General features: G+C 35.0%; 1 pseudogene; it reads left to right on the forward strand.

The window, feature by feature from the left end:
- The first annotated feature begins 24701 nt into the window (after nucleotides 1-24701).
- LOC116871539 lies at nucleotides 24702-25926 on the forward strand (annotated as a pseudogene).
- The last annotated feature ends 1413 nt before the right edge of the window (nucleotides 25927-27339 follow it).

Genomic DNA, 27339 nt, shown 5'->3' on the forward strand with positions numbered 1-27339 from the left:
ATAATTTTTTTTTTTTTTTTTTTTTTTTTTTTTTTTACCATCAAACCCCTCACCTTCAGTCCTTAGGAAACCTTAGGGACCACTGTACCATTTGGGGGGGTTCATTTAAAAATAAATGATTGAATAAATGTATACATTTGGGAGAAAAGATAAATTTCCCATCCTTAGGAACTCTGTATTAATTTTCTAGGGCTGCCATAACAAAACATCATGAAGTAGGTGACTGAAAACAAAACAAATGTATTCTCTTGCAGTGGTGAAGGTTAGAGGTCCAAATTAAGTTGTTGGCAGTAGCATGGTCTCTCTCAAGACAGCGAGGGGAAGAGTTGTCCTTGTCTCTTCCTGCTTTTGGTGTTTGCCAGCAATCCTTGCTGTTCCTTACTTGCAAATAAATCCCTCCAACATCTGCCTCCATCATCAATTGTCCTTCTTGACACTGTATTTCTCTGTCTCTTTTCTTCTTATAAAGGTACTAATAATATTGGATCAAAGGCTGACTCTAATATGACCTCCTCTTAGTTATACCTACAATTGCCTTATTTCTAAGAAGGCCACATTCTGATGTTCTGAGAAAGATATGAATTTGGAAGGTACACTGTTAAACCCAGAACAAGTTCCAAATAATTTGTGCAAATATCATGTAAATACCTCAGGGAGGTGAAGGATAAGTTTCCACTCCTTATATGTGGACTGCACATAGTGACTTCCTTCCAAACAGGAGTGTATTGTGTGGAGGTGGGGATGGCAATTAACTTTACAATTGAGAAAATTGACAAGCAGCAGCTCAACCAGTTGATCAAGGTCAACATTAGCAGTGAGAAGTGAAGTTGATAACAGGCACCCTTGCTTGTGAGGAAATGTCAGTTAATCTCAGTGAACTTCCTCCCCCAAACTCATGACACCAGTGTAACTGTGTAGAAAATCATCAGAAAAGCCATAATTGAGGAAAACATGCAAAATACTTAAGCACTGCTCTTCAAAACTGTCAAGGTCTTCAAAAACAAAGCAAGTGTAAAGAAACTATCACAGCCACGAGTTTAGGAGACACGATGACTAAATATAATGTGATTTCCTGGGAGGGTCCTAGACCAGATAAAAAGGTCTTTACATAAAAATTTAGGAAATCCAAATGAAGTATGCACTTTGGTTAACAATAATGTATCAGTATTTGTTCATTTGTAGTGATAAATATACCATACTAATGTAATATAATAGGGAAAGCTGAGTCTTTTAAAGTTTCTTCAAATGTAAAATGATTATAAAATAAAACATTTATTTTAAAAAGTCAATGAAATATAAATAAGAAAACAATAGAAGAAACTAATTGGATCAAAATTTATTATAATGAGGAATAATAAATAGATAAAGCTTGAGACAGATTGATGAGGAACAAAATTGAGGACACAAGTTACCATTACCAGGAATGAAAGAGAGGGCATCACTATAGATCCCATACACTTAAAAAAGGTAATAGGCGACTTCTATAAACATCTTTATAACAATATGTTCAACAACTTTGATAAACATATGAAATGATAATCAAGAAGAACTAGAAAACCAGGTAAGCCCTATGTCTATTAAATAGGTTGAATTTTGGTTAAAATTCCACAGAGAAAACACACTCAGATGATTTTAATGTTGCATGGTACTAAATTTTCAAGAAAGAAATAATACCAATTGTGCACAAACCTTACCAAAAAAAGAAAAGGCAACATGTCACAATCCATTCCATGAGGCCAGCATTACCCTGATTTCAAAACTAAAGACATTAGAAAAAGAAGGAAACTGCACAATAATATCCCTCATAAACAGAGATTTAATAATCTTTAACAGGAGCACCTGGGTGGCTCAGTCCCTTAAGGGTCTGACTCTTGGTTTCCAATCAGGTCATGATCTCCGGGTTGTGGGATTGAGCCTTGGGTCAGGCTCTGTGCTAAACAGGGAATCTGCTTGTCCCTTTCCCTCTGCTCCTCCCATTTCTCTCTTTCACTTTCTATCTCTAAAATTTATAAATAAAATCTTTAAAAAAATAAAAGGATGATTGATTATAAGCAAGTTGAACCCGAACATGAAAAGCTGGTTTAATACTTTCAAAAATAACCAATGTAATTAACCATATAAACTGACTTTTATAAATATAATAATATAATATATAGAATATTATTATATTTATATTATAATAAATAAAATATACTCTTAATAGATATAGAAAAATAATTTGACAAAAAGATATCCTCGCCTATTCACTGGAGTGGCTAAAATCAAAATGGCTAACAATACCATGTTCCGTCCGGCAAGGGTGCAGTGAAAATTGATTTATCATGCATTGTTGATGGGAAGGCAAAATGACACAGCTAGTATAAGGCAGTTTGGCACTTTTTGGTAACATTAAGCATACCATATGACAGCTATAAGACCCAAGTGAAGACACAAGTCCACGCAGACCTATTTGTTTATCTTTATAGGAGCTTCTGCTATAATTGTAAAAAGAACTTGAATGTGCACATGCTTGTGAATGAATTAAGAAATTGTGGTCTTGGGCTGCCTGGGTGGCTCAGTTAGTTGAGCATGTGACTCTTGGTTTCCACTCAGGTCATGATCTCAGGGTTGTGAGATCGAGTCTTGCTAGGGCTCTGTGCTCAGCGGGGAGTCTGCTTGTGTTTCTTTCCCTCTTCCTCTCCCTCTGTCCCTCCCCCAGTTCATTCTCTCTCTCTCAAATAAAATCTAAAAAAAAAAAAAAAAAAAAAAAAAAAGAGAGAGAGAGAGAGAAATTGTGGTCTACCCATAAAATGAAATATTTCTCTGTAACCAAAAGGAATAAATAAATTACTGACACACACAGCAACTTGGATGACTCTTAAGAGCATACTGTCAGCGAAAGAACCTTAGTATGCATATACTGTGATTCTCCTTACATACCATTATGGCAAAGGCAAAACTGTGCAGATAGAATACAAATGAGTGCTTGTCATGTGTGTGGGACACCAAGAGCGACTGAGTGCAAAATGGAAAAGTTTGGGGCTAGGGAACTATAGATCATTAACGGTGGTTACAAATTCTTCACACTGTGCTCTTAAAGATGGTGCTTTTTATTTATGCATGTAACAGCTCAGAAATGTGACTTTTAATAAAAGGTTGTCTATAAACCTACAGAATGCATCTGAAACCCCAGGAGATCTAGGGTTGTCAGTAATTCAGATTCCTGGGCCCCAAACAAGTCTGCTGAATAAGAATCTGAGCGCAGTTACCCCTCCAAGCCCTTGCTCTGACACAGGTATCCCTTTCACTGTCCAAGGCTTGGCGCTGCTAGCTGAACTTGTTTAAAAAATAAAAATCAGTTTATCATGTCTCCCTGGGACTAGACAAGAGTTACCCTTTCACTAATAAGTCCAAAACATTATTATATAATACGATTCTTGCATCTGCTTTTTGGGGACAGATCCATTGATTTTGAGGTAGCAAGCAACAACCATAGATTTTTTTGTGTGTCCCGTTGGCATTAACAGTAGACTGGATTTGGACCTAACTCCTTTTAGGGATGTAGAAAACTTCACTCTGTCTAAAGCATCATAAACATCCACCTAGAGCCTTCGTGGAAGTAAATATAGCAGTTTCTTCTGTTTAGGGATCTCAGATGAATTGAGCACATAACACCTGTGCTCAGCGGTCTACTGGTGAGTTATCTGTTTGCAGGTGCAAAGCAAAGTGATAGCTTTGATGTTAAGTTTATTTATGCTACATACAAACTATGTCTAAGCTTTATTCTCTATCTGGATAATTCCCTTTCCACAGTCTTTATATCTTTTTTTATACTAACACTTCAGAACTGTATTTCAGATTACAGTGAATAAGGAGTCAAGTTATTTTTGTGAATTTTAGTATCGGCATCATAATTAATGAGGCCGCGGCATGACAAATGAACCTATCTTGTCTAAAGACATTGACTAGCATGGTGCAAGGGAAAGAAAGATGAAAAGAGGGCCTGCTTTCATATTAGTTCACGTTCTAGTGGTAGAATGGAAAGCACCGTCTACGGGCAACTACCATTCCATTGTGTAACCTCGAAACCTTTTGTACAAATGGAAAAACGCCAGATGCCAAAGTTATAATGGGATCTTCTTTTCTCAATGACTATGATTCCCTTAGAAAAATGGAATTGGTAGTTGTTTTCCTTCGGCACAGATTAACATCACAACTTCCATAAGAGCAACAACATTAAATGCTTAAGGTTTTAAATTATAGCATGATCTCATTTGTATGTGGAATCTAAAAAAGCCTAATTCCATGAAGCAGAGGTAGAATGGTGGTTGCCAGAAGCTGAGGCATGAGGGAAGCAAGGGGATGGTTGGTGAAAGGGTACAAAGTTTCAGTTGTGCAGAATGAATAAATTCTGGGGATCTAGTATGCAGCAGGAAGACAGGTATACTTGAAATATACTAAGAAAGTCTTAGTGTTCTTTAATGTTCTTACTACAAAAAACAAAAAATATAACTGTGCAAAACAATGAATGTGTTAATCAGCTGGCTGGCAGTGATCATTCCGGATGCACACATACATCAAACATTGTATTGTGCACATTCATTATATACATTCTTTGTCAGTTATACCTCAAAGCTGGAAAAATAAAATTATGGCTATAAATGTTTACATGCCATGGGATATCATCTAATATAAATCGTAAATATCTTTGGAAATAGTATCCAGCCAAACATTACAAGATTTTAGTAGTCATAATAATACCTGAACAGATTTGAGGCATCTTTATACATGTTTTATTATAACTTTAACCTGATTTATTTTTATATCCATGATTTCTTTTGCAAGCCTTATATAAGGTAAATGGACAAAGAGCCGCAAGGCAACAAATATGTCAAGTTAATCTCAGGTAATTTTCCAGTGTACAGCAATTGTGTTTTGACCAAAACAGATGGGCATCCTGTTACATTCTAGCAAATGTCAGCCTTACTTGACAAGGGCGACATTCCTCTTGATAAGAAGCCCACATTTCTTCTTGTTCCTAGTCTTCTCTGTCTTTCACTTTTGCGCCTTGGGCTTCACAGAAGCTGTAGAATTTAAGCCCATGTGTCTATGCTCTCTGCACCACAACTCATGACTGCTGACAGTTGTGTGAACACCTGACTTAAAATAGCATCTTCTTAATCACTTGCAGATAGATAAATAGCAGAGGCACAGACATGAATCTTCCAATTCAATGTCATGCTTGAAGAAGTAGCATTTAGAGTTGCCCTTAGCAACCAAGCTAGTTTATTTTCCTCCTTTCAGGTACACACTATTTATCTGCTAAAGGAGAAGTTTCCTATTTTTCAGATGGCCTCCCCTTTTTAGCTCACATACTTTTTCTTATACACCTTGTGATCACTCACTCTTCCCTGAAGGTTTACCTAGCATCAGGCTCTGTCAAAAGAAAGACTGTAATACATTACGATAGCTTAATAATATATCTCACTACTTATTATTTTTGTCATTGTCATATTCTGACCAGAAATACTCTATGGTATTTATTAAATGAATATATAACAAGTGTTTACAAGGTTGGAGGGTTATCTAACAAATCTAATAATTATCAAAAAGAAACAAATCCTGAGACTTGCAAGTAAACTTAGAAATAAAGTTGTGCTTGTTTCAAAAGTAAATGAACTCAAAAAAAAAAAAAAAAGTAAATGAACTCTGTCAATTCCAGGTTAAGCATTTATTTGCCTTATTACACCAATCACTACATTAACTTTTGCCTTGCTATCTATCTTCTAAAATATTTGTAACAGGATGCCTGCATGGCTCAGTTTGTTAAGCAGTTGTCTTTGGCTTGGATCATGATCCTAGGGTCCTGGAATCGAGTCTCACATTGGGCTCCTTGCTCAGCAGGGAACCTACTTCTCCCTCTGCCTGCTACTCCCGCTGCTTGTGCTCTCTTTCTCTCTCGCTCTCTGACAAATACATAAAATCTTAAAAAAAAAATAAAATATCTGTAATAATAATACATTATGCAAAAAGATATGTACAAAGTAGCTTCACTATTGGAATTATGATAACCTATAATCAAAATGCATTTTGGTAAGGCACAAAACTTCTAACAGGTATTATGATAGATAAACAACACCAGGAACAATGTTGTTAAGTAGTTATTTGTTTCTACATCTAATATCAGGACAGACTTCTTCTTCTTCTTCTTCTTTTTTTTTTTTAATTGTAAGATTATTTATTTATTTATTTATTTGGCAGAGAGAGAGACAGAGAGACAGAGAGTGAGCACACAAGTAGGAGAGAGGCAGGCAGAAGGAGAGGGGGAAGCAGGCTTCCTGCTGAGCAGAGGATCCCAGGACCCTGAAACCAGGACCTGAGCTGAAAGCAGACGCTTAACTCACTGAGCCACCCAGGGGTTCTTCAGTCCAGACTTCTTTTGTCACCTTCCTTGTATTTACATTTCAATCTCCCAACTTCATTACTGAAAGATCCTACCTCTATTTTCCCCTTGGGGAACAGATAATTAAGAAGAATAATATGTTGTTGAAGTGTTAAAGTGTTAAAAATGTTATTAATAAAAATTTCCATTTCTGTACTTCAATGTTGCCACACTACATATTCTGTGAATTTGGAAACTTTTATGTTTATTGAGCTTTCAGTTGGTGATCCTTTATTCCTCTTACTTTTCCAAAATGTAACATCCAAAATAATAATCTTCCTATAATCCCTATATCAGGATAATTTTACTTCCTTTTTTTTTTTTGAGTTCCAAAAATGTGTGCTACCAGCAAGGATGAGACTGGACTAGAGCTAGCAGCAGTGCATAGTAACCAGGATCTAAACTGTCTCTGAATGTGTTATTTATTAACCAAACATTTAGACATCTAACCCATCTACCCCATATCCCAGATATAATAAAAATAATACTTACAAGGACACACCTATCAAATGTCTTTTTCTTTTTTTCAAGGTCTGTAATGTGAGATTGGCTTGTGAGTGAAGTTATCCTGACAGAGATTTCACTGCTTCTATTATTTCATGTAAAATATACACACTATCAAAGATTTAAACAATGTTGGAGGTTAAATTACCTCCTGGGCCAAATTTTTCTTAATAGCTTATGCATATGCTGCTTGCTGCAAAGATTATAGCAATGTTATGAGTTTATAGGAAATGTGTGAAATATCCTAGGTCTTAAATACCACACTCGATAGGTACAGTACTGCATCAGCTTACACAATAACTCAAGTAGAATGACTTAGTCAGAACAAGAGTGCACATCTTCTATCAATAAAGCCTCATATTTTCACCTAGAAGACAGAAGTGTTATGTATTCACGATTGTTTTAGATTCACTTGGGAACTGAGTGCATATGACAATCCTGTAAGATTTCTTTTGAGGAGGAGGAAGGGGAGGGTTAGTAATCTTGTAGTATCAGGATTAAAAATAGGATATATAGTCAATGAAAATGATAATTCAATATACAATTGCAATCCTTATTTATATGTGACATACAATATATAAAGTATTTTTGAACCTATGATTTTATTGTGAAAACACAATAAAATCTTTTTCTGAGATTCTCAATTTATGCATAATGATGTCATGTCTCTGATAGATTAAATAATTTTTTTTCCTGATGTACAAATCTAGAAAGTGGAATGACCAAGTTAGACGCCAGTTTTCTAATTACAAAACTAAAGCATTATTTTTTTAAATTTTATTTTTCTATTTAAAATGATTTTGGTAATACAGTTCTCTGAGTGGAAGAACTCTAGGCAACTTTACTGAAACAAAATTTATATAAAAACCTCCCCAACCACAGTTCATCTGCATTCATTCATTTGCACATCAAGCTTTTGTGTACAATTTCATCTCAATAGAGGACTCAGCGAGTTAAAAATTTGAAAAGCATGTTATGTGTATATAAAATGTAACAATCTGAGTATATTACTGAAAAACATGCACTTCTATTTTCAGAAATTGTAAACAGATATTGGCAAAGGCTATGCTTAAAAATTTACTTTTTAATATTCCTTTAATAATAGGATCAAAGTTGGACTTCACTTAGGGAATATCTAGAATTAACATAGTATATAGTACTGTTCATTGATTGCATTTCTCAGAGTAAAAACAATTTAAATATAGCCTTAGATTTAGCAGTAGTCGGCAGACATTTGATTGTCATTGTTGCCTTTAATTATCGTCTTTCTTATTACTTTCACAAGAATGACAACAATGCCATCCCAACTAAAATAATTTACCTTGTGGTTGGTCCTAAAAGCATGAAGAAATATTTTGTAACCTCCTATTTGAAATGGAAATACCAGTATACATTTGTGATTAATTCCCTCTTAAGACATTTTTTTTCTACATCTGTCTAGAAAAAAAAAAAGAAAGCGGTACATGAACCGTCCTCATCCTCCATTATCCAAATTATGATTTCTAAATCTCATTTTCAAAAAAGAAATTAGAGCAGGAGATATATGGGGTGATCCTGGGACACCTTTTTGTGTCACAAGACAAGAAAATTATAAGATCTCAAGCTTTGTGTCCATAAGTATGCAAAAACCAACTGTAAGAAGCTCCCACTTTCCTAAAATGGTATAATTCAAGCAAAAAAGGAGGAATTATTAAACACTTCAAATGTGTGAAAATGCAAAAGTACATAAGATGGGTTTGAAAACAAGAACCCATCCACCAATATTGGGGGATTACTTGCAGCACAAGCTAGTTACTCTAAAATTTTCTAAATACCAAAAAAAGGGCTTTTCAGTTGGGAGGAGGCAAAGGTGCCACCATCTTTGGTCCTCTGTAATCTGGGTTAATCCACACCAGCCATCTCCACTGTGCTGCCTAAATTCAACCCCAACCAGATTAAAGCTGTATACCTGAGGTTCACCAGTGAGAAGTAGGTGCCACTCTGCCATGGCTGGGAAGATAGACCCCCTGGATCTGTCTTGCAAAGAACGTTGTTGATGACATTGCCAAGGCAACTGGTGATTGGAAGGGTCTGAGGATTAACCATTCAGAACAGACAGGCCCAGATTGAAGCGGTGCCCTCTGCTTCTGCCCTGATTAGCTAAGCCCTCAGGGAACTGCCAAGAGACAGAAGGAAGCAGAAAAACATTAAGCACAGTGGAAATACCACTTTTGATGATATTGTCAACATTGTACTAAAAATGCAGCACCCTTCTTCAGCAGTAGAACTCTTTGGAGCCATTAAAGAGATCCTTGGAACTACCCAATCTGTGGACTACAATGGTGATGGCTGTCACCCTCATGACATCATAGATGACATTAATTGTGGTGAAGTAGAATGACCAGATTGTTAAGAGCCATGCAGGAAAATCATTTCAATAAAAGATCATTTGACAACCCCCCCCGAAATACATACATATATACATACATACATACGTACATACATACCTACTAATTTTTTTAAACAAAAGGAAAAGATCAGATATTTATTGTGACATTCTTAAATTAACTACATTTGAAATAATCATTTAAGTGATAATAACTGATGTAGAAATTTTGAATTAGAAATTAACCATTTTGCAATTCCTAATGAAATCATTGGTTCATGTAAAAATAATCTATATCCTAAAATCAATAGTCAAAAGTTTGATGTAAACTTTTTAATAGAATGTTAAAGTAACAGCTGGACCCAGAAAACTCTACTACCATTCTCAATGATTTAAAAAGAAACTTCAAGAACTATGCTTTCTGCTAAAATTCCATTTTGAAAATAGCTTTTCTAAAGTTTATGCATAAAAATTATAAGATTTAGGGGGAATAGTGAATTCTACAAATTGAAAGCCATTAGATTATAGACTTACTTCATCTAATGACTGTTTAGTAAAATGTATTTCTACATCATACTCTTGAGAAGTTGTATCACTTTTAAAAAACCACTTTTTATTATGGTGTAATGAGTTTTTTCTACCCCCAAGTATGCCAAATATAAATTCTAAAATCAGCGCCATTTTGACATAATGGCTTCAAGCAATTATACACCTAATTTACTCAACAAACAATATGACAAGAAAAATGACAAAGGAACATAAATATTATTAAAAAAAAGATAAAATCGTCTCTTTTTGCACAACATATAATTATCTTTTTTAAATAAAAAGTCAGAAAATAACTGTAGTATATTTAAATTAAAAATGTAAATATCTAGAAATTACAAAAGTAGCTTGAAAAATAATTAAAAAGACAAATAATCCAAAGCAAGAGTGAGTACAATATACAAACAACCACTTCTCCAAAGAAGAAATATAATTTGATGGTAAATATTCTTAAAATATTTAACTTAATTTATAATCTAGGGAATAGAATTTAAAATAATATGGAGATATTCAAAACACAAGTGTTCATCCAATAGATCTTTAAAGTAAAAATATGGGGTGCCTGGGTGGCTCAGTGGGTTAAGCCTCTGCCTTCTGCTCAGGTCATGATCTCAGGGTCCTGAGATTAAGCTCTGCATTGGGCTCTCTGCTCAGTGGGGAGCCTGATTCTCCCTCTCTCTCTGCCTGCCTCGCTGCCTACTTGTGATTTCTTTTTCTGTCAAATAAATAAAAAAAATTTGAAAAAAAAGTTAAAAAAAATGTGATCATATCTTATTTAATATTGTTGAAGGAGTTTAAAATTAACACTTTTATGTATTTGAGTAGAATATAAATTAAGGAAGTATATTTGAAAAGACATTTTTACTATTTATTAAAATTTTGAAATGATTAGATTTTTTGTCCTTTCAATTCCACCTATTGGAAAATCATGTATATTTTTGCTCAGGCTTATTATAATATAGGTACAAAAATAATCAATATAGTATGTTTTGGAAGCAAAAAATGAGGAAACACCCTCATTGTATAAAATGGGTCATGTGAGCACAGAATCTCTAATCTAGGCTAGATTTGAGAATAAAAGTGTTTAGGATCAAAGAAGGCTACTTTCCCAAAGAAATATTAAATGTGCTCTTTTTTTTTTTCAATTATAAAGATAGATAAAAGGTTAAAAGAAATATAATGCCACTCTCTTTCCATTGAAGATATAATATGCACCAACTGATTCTAGCCACTCCCACACCTTGAGATTTACCTCTACAGAAAGAAGTGTTAATAAGAGTGTCAGGAACCTCTGACTTTGGGTAGAATGTATGCTAAAAAAACTACTATTGATGGAGTGTTAAATTATATTTAATACTTGTAAAGGTTTATACTGTGTTCTTAAAAATCTCTTGAGCCACAACCTTAATTTTATTTTTTCCAATTATGACAGCTATTACATTTATAAAGTTTACAACTCAAGCCCATATTTTGTTGCATTGTTTGTCTAGTTTCCTTTCTCATTTTTCTTCAACAATTAAATCAATTTGTCTGGGTATGCTTTTTTTTTATTTTTCCAAAGATTATCTTGAGGAAGTGCTGAGGTATCCCTGTTCAGCAATTAAATTGACTTGTCAGATAAAATTCTGAGAAATAGATGATACACTCAATCACATCTTCATAACTACTTCCGTTATTATTTTGGATATAACTTATTTTCAGTGCTTTTAAGCCTTAAATATGCTCAGTGGTATAGAAAATGTTTGTTCAAGCTTTGCATAGACGTCTGCCACTTCTCTGTGTGTTACAGACCTGATGTTCAGTATGAGCAGGCAACCTAGCTTCACATTTTTGTACTCTGTGGAGACTACATTTCCTTCCAGGAACATGGTGAAATGTTTCCCTTGGTTGCTAATGCATTGCTCGTGCTCTGGTCTTTGTTTCCCAAAGTCTAACTTGAGGAAAGGGCATGTGAGAACATAATTCTTCCTTCATTTTATTCTTTTGTGAAGTAAATGTGAGAGTTGAAAGGGCTAAAGTGAAACTCTTAGATTTGAGAGTCAGAAAATGAATTAAATTCCAGATGTGTTTATTACAAATGTGTGATCCTGCTCAGTGTAACCAACTTGTCCGAACTTCAGTTTTCCCATTTATAAATTGGGATAACATTCCCTGATTTACATAGCTGGGCTGTTGCCAATGTTAACTAAGACAATCTATTTAAAAGGTTAAGATGTACACAACTTATTTAAGACTTAAAGATCACATATTCAAATGTTCCCAATTTGTACTTCTTAGGGCAGATAGTGAAAAAAAAAAATAAGTAGCTTAAGACTTTTTCAGATCCATTTCTTAATCTTTAAAATGTTATATTAGTACCTACTGTATAGGCTACCGAAGGATTAAATAAACTAAGAAATGCAAATTAAAAGTAATAGTACTTCTCCATAACATATGCTCAAATGTTAGCACTTTTGCTTATCAAACAATTATTTTTTAGGAGGTCTTATAAATGCAATGTAATGTTGCAGGTGGGGAGTGACTGACATAAGTTTTCTCTTTATATATTAGTAAATAAGGTAAACTTATAAATAACATCAGCCACACTGCATAAAATTTAAATACATGGTCTCAATAATCAAATTGTGCAGGTTGGTATTGTTTAAAACCTCTATGGATCGGTTTTCCAATCTTTAAAATTAGATTAACAATATCTCTATCATAAGGTTGTTTTGAGAATTTAAGTAGTATTTGTAAAGGGCTTAAAATAGCATTTGGCACATTGTAAATGTAAAGTGGTTGATAAATTAAAAAATAAAACACATGGTGGGAAATAATATATGTAATTTGGTTACAAAGATGTGGCTGGATGACCCAGGTAAGTCATGTAATATTTCATAGAGGAGATTGCATTTGACTGAGGCTCTAAGTATTGAGGAATGGTTGAGTGAATGGAGTATTTAAAAAGAAGGTGCCTTGTGCAAAAGAAAATGAAAAGGTATAGATCTGGAAATCAAAGAGTTTCCAAAAGGAGCAATAGGTCTTTTATTTGGTTGGAGTTGCCAATTGTAAAAGAAAAGAGTGGAAAAGAAAAGATTGAAAAGGTAGGTTAGAAAGGAGAGCCTAGAAGGTGTTGAATGCCTTTCTCTTCCTGGCAATGAGGAGCAGAAGATATTAATTCAGTAGCCAAGTGTAAGATCAAGGCATAAAGGCTGTAGGAGGTAGACCAGTTTTGTGGCATTGCAGCAAACTAGGGGAAAGGAGAATGACAAAGAGAACACAGAAAGTAAATAAAAAAGCAAAAGTAAAATACTGCAAATATGAAACAAACAGAATTTTGTAAGTGATAAAGGAGAGAATTCAAAGATGATTCTAATATTTTTAGGCTGTGAGTAGAAATAGGGCTCTACTATCAAAGGAGCAGTAGGTTGATAGCTAATATTCAGATTTGACTGCACAATGGTATTTTTCTTTTCTTTTTCTTTTTTCCAAATTTTAGTTCTCTATAAATCTGAGTGAGAGAATATTTGTAACTGCAACACTCCTATTCATTGGGAGAAAATGCACACACCTACAGACACACCACCTCCACCACCATTATCCTAATCATTGGTTTCTAAAAGAACCCAAAAACGTTTATTAAAAAGTATTTAACTTTCTAAATCAGTAACAAAATGACATATTATTATTTTTTAAAATTATTTTTTAAAATATTTTATTTATTTATTTGTCAGAGAGAGAGAGAGAGAAATAGAGAGTGAGCACAAACGGGGGGAGCAGCAGGCAGGGGGAGAAGGAGGCTCCCCACTGAGCAAGAGGCCCGATGCAGGACTTGATCCCAGGACCCAGGGATCATGACGTGAGCCAAAGGCAGACACTTAACCAACTGAGTCACCCAGAGATCACAGCATTTTAAATAATAAAGGTAATTTTTTTTTTTTTAGTAGCACAGCGTTTAAGACATGTGGACAAATGCGTGTGAGCTGGAAAGGCACAGAGGAATAGAGTGTTTTACAGGTGCTGGGTGTTGGAACCTAACCAGTGTGAGAGATCACAGACTGTGATAAAGCTAAAGGGGCTCTTCTCCTGGCCAAATAAATAATAGTATTTAATTTAACTCACTGAATAAAATAATAATCATGAACCCATACTGATATAAATAAACAAATAGATGAAGTCAAACGTTTGATGAGGAAGGTGGCTATTTACATTGTTTCAATGAACTTGTCTACAAAATATTTGTCGATTGTAAAAGCAAAAAAACGGTAACTCTACAATGGAGAACCCTATTGGCTATCACCTTAACCAACCAGTCAAAGTGATCATCATCAGTATTAGGAAAAAATAAAAATCACATGCCACCTACTAAGGCACAAAGAGAACGTGGCCCAGCTTCTGTGTTTGTTCTGGAAAAGATAATCATGCATAGATAATCATGAAAAAGCATCAGACAAACTGAGATGGAGAAACATTCTACAAAATGATTTTCTTATACTCGGAAAGTTTTAAGATCATGAAACTCAAGGAAACACAGAACTATTCTAGTTTGGAGGAAACTACAGTCATGACAAGTGAATGCCACCAATGACTCTGAACCTGATCAATTTGCTACAAAGAACTATGTAAAGATAACTGACAAAATTTGAATGAAATTTAAGGATGAACTAGATATGGCATATCAGTGTTAATTTTCAGATTGTGACTTTTGTGCTGTGGTTATGTGAGAGATATGTACATAACTATAAGATATATATTAAAGCATTTGGTGTTGTTAGGGCATTAGCTTAGCAATATACTCTCAACATTTTAAGAAAAAAAAAGTCTTTGTGGTGGCTGAGTGTGGTTGGAAAGGAGTGCAGTAATGAGTCCTGTGTTTAAAAAGAGAGAGAGAGAGAAGAAAAAGAAACGAAAGAAAAAAGTCTTTGTGTTGTACTTACTACTTTTCTTTAAAATTTTGAAATTGTTCAAAAACCGACCACTAAAAAAAAAATAAAAACAAAAGCCAACCACTAAAAATGAATAGCATTTCCACATATTACCTTAGTAGTAGGTATTGTGTAATTACCTTACCTTTTTAAAATTCCTTATTACCCATTTAAAATATCTTTTCATTCATTGTCAAATATATGCATATGTATTTGTTTTACTGAAGAGTATATACATTTTGTGATGTTATTCTTATACATAGTTTACTGTACAGATACTTAATGTTTCTATGAATATAGCCAAGTAAGTATTTTGAAAACTACTTCAAAATTAACAGTGTTTTCAAATCCTGCATTTTCTATGATTCACTGGAGAAGGGTAATATAATTCTCCCTCAAGGACGGGAATATATACTCAAAGAGGAAAGTGATAATAGCTTATGTATACAAACAAATGAGACCTTTATCTTGTATATTTGTGGAATTATGGGACTACCAATTTAAAAGGACCTCAAAGAGTTTTTAATGCTGTGGTAATTAAGCTTAAATAACCATGTACTACTTTCCTCAGGATAAATCCTTTGTGGAATCCCAGTACCTAAAGTAGTTAATCTCAATCTGCCCTGCTTAGAACAAATTGAAGGCCCCAGAGCACTCTCTGCTTGGCTCTTCCTTCATTCCCAAAGAGAACCCTTGACAACCAGAAAAGAATCCCTAGAAATTCATGGACTGAAATTTGAAAATCATTTTCTGTACCATTTCATACTTAATGTATAAATCCTCTCTCGGTATATCCAGGACATAATAACATATTTCCCAGCTTTGTTTTTTATAGGTCCAGTAAAAAGAACTCACTAATTCCGAAGACAGTCTATTTCCATTTAGACAGTACAAAATATCTGTCACTTAAAAGACAAAAATAACTAGAGAAGCCACCTTGATGATAAAAATATCCATGCTATTTTTTATTATCTACAATAAGAGGAGGAACAAGAGCCAAAAAAGAGATATGGCACAAAATGAGCCAAGTCTAAGGTCAATAATAAATCCTATTTTTAATGACAAATGCATTTTTTGAAAGATTTTATTTCTTTATTTGAGAGAGAGAGAGAGCAAGAGAGCACAGGAGCACTAGCAGGGGGAGGGGCAGAGGAAGAGGAAGAAGCCTACTCTTCACCAAGCAGGGAGCCTGATTTAGGGATCAATCCCAGGATCCCTGCCATCAAGCCCTGAGCAGAAGGCAGACACTTAACTGACTGAGCAACCCAGGTGTCCACAAGTGCATTTTCTATGTATTACAATTTATTGCAAAAATTTTAAAAAATACATATATATCACAAAATATGATATATATGCCTATAAATGCAGTTTTTAAAGTTTTAATTAATTCTAACAAGTAGTTTTATTAACAGTTGACTTGATCATATTGTACATTCTTTAAATTTTTGTTCAGTTTTATATATAGGAATGTTAATTATCAGTTGCCATTTATTGAATATTGACTTAGTGACAGGTCCTGATCTGTGTAATTGGGATACACAATCAAGGATAAGACAGAGAGTCCCCGACAGCATGTAGTTTAAATCCTGGAAGTGAGGAACTACTTAAAGCAGATATATTACTAAATACATAATATGAATTATAATTTACTAACATTAAAGATAGATACTGTATACAGATTTAGTTATTTTCAATCTTTTTATTTCTTTATTATAATGATATCACAATATGGGTTTTCATGAAAGACATTATATCTTTAATACTAAATGTTGTTATATATGGTATTTCTGAGAAGATACCAATATAAATATCTTGGCTTCCTCATGGCTATCATTAATGTTTATGCTTAATAATTTTAGCAGAAGATCAGTACTCTCCTTAAGCATGTCAATTAAACATGTTATGGTGAATTCCAAAACAATTCATTCCATTTTTGGACCTATATATCGTAATAACCCATGTAGACCACTGAAAAGCAAGAGAAAATAAGTATCATATAATATATATGTATATATATTCCAAATCATCTCTTATTTTGGAATTCATTAACATGACAGATATTATGTCTAGAAACATGTGAGCTCTTTGTTACAGATAATTTATTCATATAATTTAGCTGATTCAAAGTGCAAATGATAAGTTTCCCTTGATACTAAAAAATTTAATGATCAAATATGAGAATGGGAGAAGAAAGGTATTTTATTCTTAAAATAACTATTATATTAAAGTCTCCCAAAAGACCTTTTAAAAGAAAAAGCAATTAACAAATGAATTGACCTAATTTTATAAGCCATTCCTTTGTTAATACCTACTAAGTCTTGTTCCTAACTTCATACTGTTACCATGAGCTGGTTCTCCATTTTTAGTTCTGAAATGTCCTTGACTCTCTTAGTTTTTATTATATATATAAATATATATTTATATATAATACATAAATACATATAATTATTTATGATACATGTATATGTATCATAAATAAACTGTATTTGATTCCATTTTTCGATCCTTCTTTTTGAAACCTGGAAAACTTCATTCTTGTTCAATAAAAAACATTACACAAGTTAATAAAATAACTGTAAATACATAATAATTTTTCACAAATTTTCACTAGATATTTTTGCATTTAATTTCTGCATCAATTACAGCTTACCCTCAAGGTTCACTGAGTATGTCTATACCTTGGAAATGCTATTTTAGAACAGTTGATAGATTTTACAAACTAATACTTAAAATATATATGAAGAAAAATATATATGTATGAAGAAGAAAGATATATTCAATAACACGTCTACTCAGTAAGCAAATTTGATTTTCCAGTTTTTAGGAAAGAAGTTATGTTCCCCCAAATCTCAGCCTAAATAAAAATGACTTCATGTACTCTTGAGTATTAAAAACACAACAGCATCTATATTTAAAATGATAATAACCCTCATGTTTATATATATTAGACTAATGTATACGTCAGTGACTCAAGGTTCCAAGCCTGATATGTAAAGTTGGACAAAGCTCAAATGTGTGTCCCATTTGTCTGATAACCATTTATACATTTAAAAATATATAAGAGAAGAAATATAATTTTGGAGAAATTAACCTTGAAATGTTCATAATTATATATAGATAAGCACACATGGCTTGAATTGTAATGCTAACTTGGGTCAAATCTGCTACAATAACACCTGATGAAATCACGGTGATTGGTAGAGAGCTTCCACTGACCTATTAATTTATGCTTGTTAGCTAAGTAGGCACATACATTTTTCTCAATATTTCTGGGTAAAAGTCTGGCTTCATCTGTCCCTCACACTCCATTTTGCTTACATGTTATTTTTACTACATTGGAACAAAAAGTGGCCATCAATTACATATATATGTATCCTAATAATATAGTGCCTATATTATATAGTGCCTAATATATAGTGCCTATATATATACGGCACTATATATATATATGTATATATATATACACATATATATATGTATAGTGCTTTATAATTTACTTTCAAAACCAGTCATAATAGTACTGTTAGACATGATTATTATCCCCATTTTATATATGTGTAAACCGAGGCTCAGAGAGAAAAATATAAGTATTGAAAAATACTCACAAGGTTTTTAAGAAAGCAAGCTAAGATCAGGCCCTTGGAATGAAAAGAAAATTTAGTGAGATAATTTTTATGTCTGGACGTGGTATAAAAGTGACTTGCTAAAGAGAATGTTCTTAGATGGTTTGAATTGAGAAGATGGAGAGAAAAACTTTTTTTTTTTTTAAGATTTTATTTATTCATTTGATAGACAGAGAGATCACAAATAGGCAGAGAGGCAGGCAGAGAGAGGGGGAAGCAGGTTCCCCACTGAGCAGAGAGCCTGATTCGGGCCTTTATTCCAGGACCTTGAGATCATGATGGGAGTAGAAGGTAGAGGTTTAACCCCAGGTGCCTGGGTGAGAAAAACTTTTGAGACTTTTGGTAACAGTCTTACTAAGCACTTACAGAAAACAAGCAACATTCCAGGCACTTTGCATTTGTCATCTCTCTTAACTCCTGCACAGACTTATGAAGTAGTTATTATTATATTTATATTGCAAGTAAAAGAACTGAAATCTGGAGAATTTGAGCAATTTGCCCATAGTAAAAGCAATGAATGTGTAAGGTTTCAGTCTCATCCCTGACAGGCTTTATAACCTGAGAGAGAACATGAGTTCAAATCAATCTATGCTACATTACTAACATTCATCTCTGAAATTACATAAGGTCCAAAAATAAAGCTTGTGCTTAATTTTAAATACATTGAATTAAGGTAAGCATGAAGCTTACATTCCAGACTGAAGAGCCTGGGAAAATGTTTTAATTGTATACTTTGTCTTAATTTCAGTTTAATTAAGCTGTAATAAAGACTGCTTTCCGAGATATTTTATGTATATAAAAAAACACAGTTATAGAAAAAAGGGATCATAGAGACACTGAATTGAGAAATAAATAAAAGATTTAAAAATAATATTGAATGCAATCATAAACAAAATGTTAAGAGTCATAAACTGGGAGGAAGAAGAGATGATGGGAAACCATCAGTCACACTGCATGAAGTTGCCTTTCTCTGCAAGCCAGGGCAAGGGGAGAAAGAGGTCCAGCCCTGGTTCATACCCAGGGCCTTGCCACCTCTGATTTCTTCTGCTTGGTCTTTTTACATCCTCAGCTTCCATCCTGAAAGATACATTGCTAAAGCTAAAATTTACTATAACTTAGATGATAAAGTCAATATGGTAGAAACACTATTAAAACTCTGAAGAGAGCTTTAACTTATACATAAAATTATTATTTGTTTTATATTTATGTAGTCTTCAGTTTCAGAGTTTGGGGGCTGAGTCGGGTGAGAAAAAGCAAAATACTCCATACAGGACATTTTCAAGGTAATAATCTGGAAATAATCTTGGAAATAATCTGCCAGAACCAAAACTAACTGAAAAGTAAATTGTTGGGGATCTGAGTGGCTCAGTTGGTTGAGCATCTGATCCTTGATCTCAGTTTAGGTCTGGATCTCAGGGTCCTGAGTTCAAGGCCCACACTGGGCTCCATGACGGGTGTGGAGCCTACTTAAAAACAAACAAACTGGGATGCGTGGGTAGCTCAGTGGTTTAAGCCTCTGCCCTCGGCTCAGGTCATGATCTCAGGGTCCTGGGATCGAGTCCCACATCAGGCTCTCTGCTCAACAGGAAGCCTGCTTCCTACTCTCTCTCTCTGCCTGCCTCTCTGTCTACTTGCGATCTGTGTCAAATAAATAAATAAAATCTTTAAAAACAAACAAACAAAACAAAACAAAAAACGTAATTTGTTCAGTCAGCAAACACATGATAACCCCCTCTACATCTATCTCCCTTTCCCCCAACATCCAGACATAAAGCATAACTAAACAAGACCTATTTGGTATTATACTGCATATTAAATCATCAGGTCTAAATTACCAATGTCCACATGGGTACAAGGGATACTGTAGGAAAAAAAAATGCCTTATGATCATTTATGGGCAGTCAAAAGTAGACTTGGTCTGTAAAAATGTTCATTTGTTTTCTGTATATTAATGAGATGCCAAAGATCCAAAGATCAGGACATTATTTTGAATTTATTCCTACATTTTTTAAAAGAAGGACTGAATTATAAGATTCCATGGTATTATGGGTTACATAGAGTGCCCCTCCCCCAAAATTATACATTGAAATTTTAACTCTCAATACCTCAGAAAATGGCTTTATTTAGAAATAAGATGTTGGGGATGTAATTAGTTAATGGGAGATCTATAGAGTAGGCCCTAATCATATATAATTGGTATCTTTATAAAAGGTGGAAATTTTTGCACAGGCACACATACAGGGGAACATGTGTGCGTGAAGACAGCCATCTACAAGCCAAGGAGAAAGGCCTAGAACACATCCTTCTGTACACCCCTCAGAAGGAAACAAACTTGTCAACGCTTTTGACCTGTGAGATAATAAATTTCTATTGTTTAAGCCACCTAGTTTGTGGGACTTTGTGAAGGCAAACTACCACCTAAGGCATTATGTTAAAAATAATCTGAAAATCAAAAACCTCTGGTATTGACCTAACACTAGGCCAATGGGAAGCACACAGAATTGATCATTAGGAGACCAATCTTAGTTAGAAAAAGTTTTCAGTAATTTGCTATAAACATGCTTTCAGAATGCTATGAAATAACTGAACTTTATTGAAAATATCAAATTATTTAATTAGTTCACTTTGAAAGGTTTCAGAAAGAATGTCAACATAGATATACAGTGCTATGTAAATGTAGGTAATGGCATTTATTAAACATCATCAAAATTTCTCCATTAGAATAATCATTGAAATGGAAAAATATGGCACAGGTCTTTTTATTAAAAAAAAAAAGATTTAAAAAAAATTCTTCCTGGATTTGCCTGACCAAATCACCTGCTTCCAGTTGGGAAGGGGATGAAATTTAGCTCTTAGTTTCTAGAATCCAAAATACAACAATTTAAATGGTAGTTTTGAATTAAAATCACACCCTTTTATTTCAATAGTTAGTGCTCAATCGTCAAACAATGCTGATTCAGAATAACACCACCTTATCTGAAATGCTAGGAGGTACAACTGAACACCCACTGTGCAATATTTTCTTTATGTAAAACACTTTACCCTCTTCTTCAATGTATTTGCTTATATGTTTTCCTTCTCAGCTAAACCTGAACTCCTCAAGAGGTAGGTACCTATGACAGTGTGTGCAGCCTACTCAGGATTCAGTGCTTAATCAAGGAGAAAGGGAACAGTCTGAAAGATTGGACAGAGACCAGAAGGAAGAAAACTATAAAGGAAAGGATGTGTCATTTCTAAGCGACTATTGATTCATGTCCAATTAATTTTCCCCTTATCTTAGTCTGAATTATAATTTTTAGTTTTCAGTAATTTCCTGGTGACATACTCTAATTCAAAACACAGCACAATGCTTTTCTTCCTGGAAATGAGGGAAGATACAAAGGCAGCTGGTTGAACTCTGCAAGGGTACATCCGCTGTCTGGTACCTCCGCTGTGTGGTACGTCCGCCGCTTGGGACCACGTACCTTATATCTGAGAGGGAGAGAAAAGGAAAAGGAAAGATGGGGTAGGGTGTTGGGGAGGGGGTGGATGTAAGACATCTTTAGATCTTATACAAAGAATATTTTATTTTATTTTTTATTCAGTTCAGGGCAGACTTACAGGATACCGACCAATTTTTATTTGTGTAATTTCTCTACTTGTGTGTATGGCTTAGAAAAGAGAGGCCGTGGAAAGAGTTAAATGATGTTGTACTCCTTCAAGAAAAACTCAATAAACGTTGTTTATCCACTACTGGCTAAGATTAATTTTCAAATTACACAGTTTCTAACCATACTGTCTCTTCCAAATTACTGATGCAAAATAAAAAATAGGTTATTGAAGTTACTAAATATATTTTCAAAAACCACAGTTCTGAAGCAGCGTTGAAATTTTAGTATTAATTTCCTAACTTATCTTTATTCTGTGTCTAAAATATAATTTACCTATGAGATGATACAAGGCTTTTACGCTTAAAAGATTGATATTGAAGGAAATTTTGCTTTACCCAGAGTCCACTTAAAATAGTTTCAGCCTTGTCCTTTTGACAAGGCACAAAACTATGTTTAGGATAAGAGTACAGTTTCTGTAACTGAACTGCTTGTATTTTAAGTCTGATTCAATACTGGTTTTATCAATATAATTATGTGATGCTGTCCATGTAGTTTAATGCCAAAGTCTCAGGTTTTAACAAACAGCAGGTGCATATCATACAGAGTTCTGTACGTATTAAATGAGGTAATATCTGTAACATTCCTAGCATCATGTTACAAGTCCCATAAAATAGCCATTGTAGTCATTTAGAGATAGAGCCACTAGAGCTTACCACCCAAAGTAAAAATGCATATGCTACACTTCATCCTATCTTTCTTATACAATTAAGATCCACTCTGAGCAGACGCTTGCAAGACAGAAGGGGCAAAAATAAATCTACAGGGGCTTGGCACACTGGAGTAGGAGTTAGCAAAAGAAAATCCTTTTGCCCCATTTAGCTATTAATGATCTTTATTTTCTCAGTTAACCCCTCCTTTAGCTTTTACAATGTCCTGCCACAGGCTTGTCCAAGAAATTTGCATCAGTTAGTGGATAGGGAGTGGGGGCGTGGCTTTCAGTGCCAGGATAAGAGAATCAGAGGTTTGTCAGAATACACGTTTCTCACTGCCGAAGAGTACACATTTCCTAGACCTGGTCCTGGCCAGTAAAGAAGATGAAACTTGTTCACTCCTGCTCACTCTAAGTAAGGACTAGTTCAGATTTTTCTCATTGCTTTCCCCCATGGTCAGCTATTACCTGCCTACCCCCATGTTCAGCCATTGTCAGTGAGCCTCAGAAGTGTTCCAGCCTTAGATACAGACTAAGATCCCCACAAGAATCAGCAAACCTCATCAATCAGCTCAGAGTACACTCCCCATCCTGTGAACCTCCTCTGGTGTACTGGGTGGGTGGGTGGGGGTGTCCTTTACCGAAGAACATAAGACATGGCACCTTTTCTCCACACAAAATGTTACTGTAGCATTGGGTCTCAGATTGCAGCCATTCAAGACAAACTTAAGACTTCGATTTTGTCAAAGTTCTAGGACTTCATACACCATCTATCCAATGCCTTTGTAAAGCTGAGACACTGAGGTAAGTAAGTAATGTTTGATAAACTACAAGATCTGCTCCTGGTTATTTTCAATAAGACAAAGTTTTAGCAGCTGGTACCCTTTCTCATAAAAAAATAAAAAAAAGATTAACAGTTATCTTGTTTCACAATTAACCAGATGATTACAATGCAAAGATGGGTGTTGTGATTGAAGTAGGTATGGGGTAATAGGGAGCACTGAGGAGGGCAACAAATTTGAATTACTGTAGTAGGCTCTAGAGGGGAAAAGGGGAAAAAAAGAAAATCTTTCTTTTAAATCAGGGTTGAGAGATTAATCTTGGAGTAACTGCAATCAGCAGGAGAGCAGCTTTCAACCAGAACTTGAAAATCATTCATCTTGGCAAGGGAAAAGGTCAATGGCTTTAATTTAGACAGATTTGGGTTCAAATTTGGTCTTTTTCCATTTACTATAAATAAAATTGAGGTCATTTCTCATCTCTTCTAAAATTTTGTTTATCTAAAGTATTGGACTAATATGTATTTCATTTCAAGGATTCAATTTGTCTTTACTGAAAGCCAGTGGAGGTCATGAGGCAAACAGGCTTCCCTCAGAGTTCTCACAAATTAGCTAGAAGATTGTAAGGCCAGATAGAGAGATGACATAGGGTAATGGCTAACCACTTGACCCTGGAGTCAGTCTTTCCATGTTTCCTTCCTGGTTCCATTCCCTATAAAACTGGTTTTTGATAATTTACTTAATCTCTCATCTATAAAATGGGGTTATCAGTGCGTCTCCTATGTATGGCTATGGTTTGAGTGAGTTAATCTATATGAATATTTAGAAAGAACTATGGAGTGATTTAAACATTCACTTTTAGGATATGTACCTGCGTCTCTTTTGCACTTCTTCTCAGGAACAAAGAAATTCTGCATTTAGCTACCCCTGCCTCCTCTTGGCCAGATCACTCACTTTTCTGTATATTATATCTTACTATTTATCTTTTCCACTGGTGTTGCTTCTTGGCCTTTTGGCTAAGATCAAGTATATTTGTTCCACTGGTGCTGAAACAGGTTGGAATCTTTCTAAATGTAAAAATAAATAAATAAATAATAAATAAATAAATAAATAAATAATAAATCCTTTTTCCAAGGTCAATTTACTACCCAACTACCACCCTGTATTCTCACCTTCAGGGCCCAATTTAAGAAATTTCTCCATCATGATGAAAGGGAAATGAAGGCAGACCTGTGGGCACTTTTTGTGCCCACCGTATCTCAGATTCATTCTTATGGAACTGAGAACTTAATCTTCCAAAATGTCAAAAAAACCATCTTATGCCCCACTTCCCATCCCAGCTCCTGCAACACAAATGTCCAGCATACCTGGATTTGTGGGATACAATCCATACAATCATCACCCCACAACAACTGCAGGCTGGGAGGGAACTCAGTCACCAACAGCCAGCTCAACATCCTCTGGTATTACCATTTCAAAACAGCCAAGTCCACCAGATAATCAGCTGATGCCTCACATGAGATACAGCAGAAAGTTCTGGGACCAAGTAAAAGCTTCCAACCCTGACCCAAAGGTGTGGGAGTTTGGCAAGATTATTGGTGGCATGTGACAAGATCTCACAAATGAAAAAAATGAGAATATGTGAATGAATACAAAGCAGAAAATAAATCTATGAAGGTCTATTTTAAGTTCCCTGCATACTTTCCTTACGTAAATGCAAAAAGTCATACAGAAGCTGCTCTGGAGGAAGAAAGTCGACAGAGTCAGCCTCGCGTGGAGAAAGGAGAACCACATGTGAACATTCTGCAGAAGATCCAAATGATTATGATGATGGCTTTCAGCCATCATCCAGAGACATGTCCAGAGACACCACCACCTCATCAGTGAAATCCCCAGGAAGAGTGTGGTGTCAGACGTTTGGTCGGCTGTCACAACACCTAGAACGCAGGTCCAGTCCTTCATAGCTCAACAGCAAAAACTAGAAGCTGAACTTTTTCAAACAGAGGAGCAACACCAGGAAAAGAAGTCAAAATTCCTGGAAAGAATAGATTCTTCTAACAATGAACATAGAAGTTGGTGCAGTTTGAAAGTAGACGTGGGTTGGAAAAAAAATTGCCCCTGTAATTACACAGACAGAGGAACAGGCTCACAAAAGGCAGGGGAAAAGGGAAGAGGAGAGAGATGGCCCAGCAAGTTGAAGGCAGTCAGAACAGCATGGTTCCTGAGGGAGAGCAAGCTGCTAGTAAGACTGAAGAACAGAAAAAGCACAAGCGTATCCCAGTGGAGACAGAGGAGGTAGAAGAAGTGACAGAAAGCCAATAGAACACTGAGGAAGGCACATCTACTCCTGAAGACAATGAGAGTGGGCAGGAGGGGGTGGACCAGATGGCTGAGGAGGTGCCCAGTGGTAGTAAGTCTGTCTCAGAGAGCAACAATGGAGGAGCCACCAACGGACCCCACACCAGAAGACGAGAAGAAAGAATAAATGTTGCCTTGTTTTATGTGTTCTAAACACTTTTTTAAATGAAAATTTTAAAAAAAAGAAAGAAAGAAAAAAAGAAAGAAAAGAGATTTCTTCAGCATGCTCTCATTCTTTGCTCCATTCCAATCTGTCTACTCTCCCCTCTACTTATAGAGCTCTTCCTTTCTGCATCACCATTCTTCATATCTCTAAGTCCGGGGAATGTTTTCCAACTTTCCCCTTGCCTATTATTTCAGAAACACTTTGTACTACCTCTGAGTTAACATTAAACCACCGCCTCTAAATAAACTAATATCCATAATAACAACAGTAATAAAAACGACAGCTTATTGCTTTGGTTTATTCTATACCACACTCTCCTGGCATTCCTTTTATGCTCTAATTTTCCCTTTTTAACCACATGGGTGGTCCATTTTTTTTTTCTATCCAATCCCTCACTTTTGAATTTCTTTGCAGTTTGTCATAGGTCATATGATATTTCTCACTCAGCGCCTTTCCGTTAAGTGTTCACATCATACCCATAGCTTCCGTTGTGAGGAATATGTACATATGTGTCTGCATCTCAGCCCTTTTGAATTCTAGCCCCAGATACCAAGATAACTGTCTATTTGTATGTTTCCATGTTCAATAGTGAACTTCCAGTGTCTTCCTCTAATGGCTCCTATCTAAATGAACAATAACAGTATCCATCCAATTGTACAAGTTGGAAACCTGAGAATCCTTCAAGACACTCTCCCATCTCTCTTGTCCCCCGTATCAGAGAGGTCTGATGTTCTATTGATTTTGCCTCCTTAAATAGCTCTCAGACTCTGCATCTCTTAATATCTTTTCTGCTAGAATCCTAATCCAAGGGATCACCTATTGTTCCCTGAATTAATGCAACACCCTTCCAAATGGTCCCACTTTCTTTCTGTTCTACAAATCTTTTTTCTATAGTATAGGAAAAACAATTGTTTGATAATGCAAATCTGACTGCATCTTTCTTGTTTATAATTTTTCAGTGGCTTCCCCACTTTTAACCTGTGCAAGGCCCACCATTATCTGGTCTGCACTTCCCTCTTTAGCTTTATCTCTAACATTTTTCTGTTCTTTCTTTCACTCTGACCTTCATTTCTTCTAGTGAGCAATAGTACGCCCTGCTTTAGGCCATCACACAAACTGTTCCTTCTGCTCCAACCATTTTGACTTCTCTCTCTCTCTCACTCTCACTCTCCCTCTCTCTCTCTCTCTCTTTTTTTTTTTTTTTTTTGGTCAGCTAAACTTCATTCTTTAGATTTCAATGAGAAGATCAAAGTTTTTATTTTCAAGCAAACGCTGAGGACATTTATCTAGAATAAGATCTTTCATTTACAGCACACTGCATTTGTCCTTTGTAACACTTATCATCTTATTTTTAATAAGTGGTTCTTCCACTAG

This window comes from Lontra canadensis, unplaced genomic scaffold, assembly GCF_010015895.1.
Source record: "Lontra canadensis isolate GAN:19392208 unplaced genomic scaffold, GSC_riverotter_1.0 scaffold26, whole genome shotgun sequence".
Classification (NCBI taxonomy): domain Eukaryota; kingdom Metazoa; phylum Chordata; class Mammalia; order Carnivora; family Mustelidae; genus Lontra; species Lontra canadensis.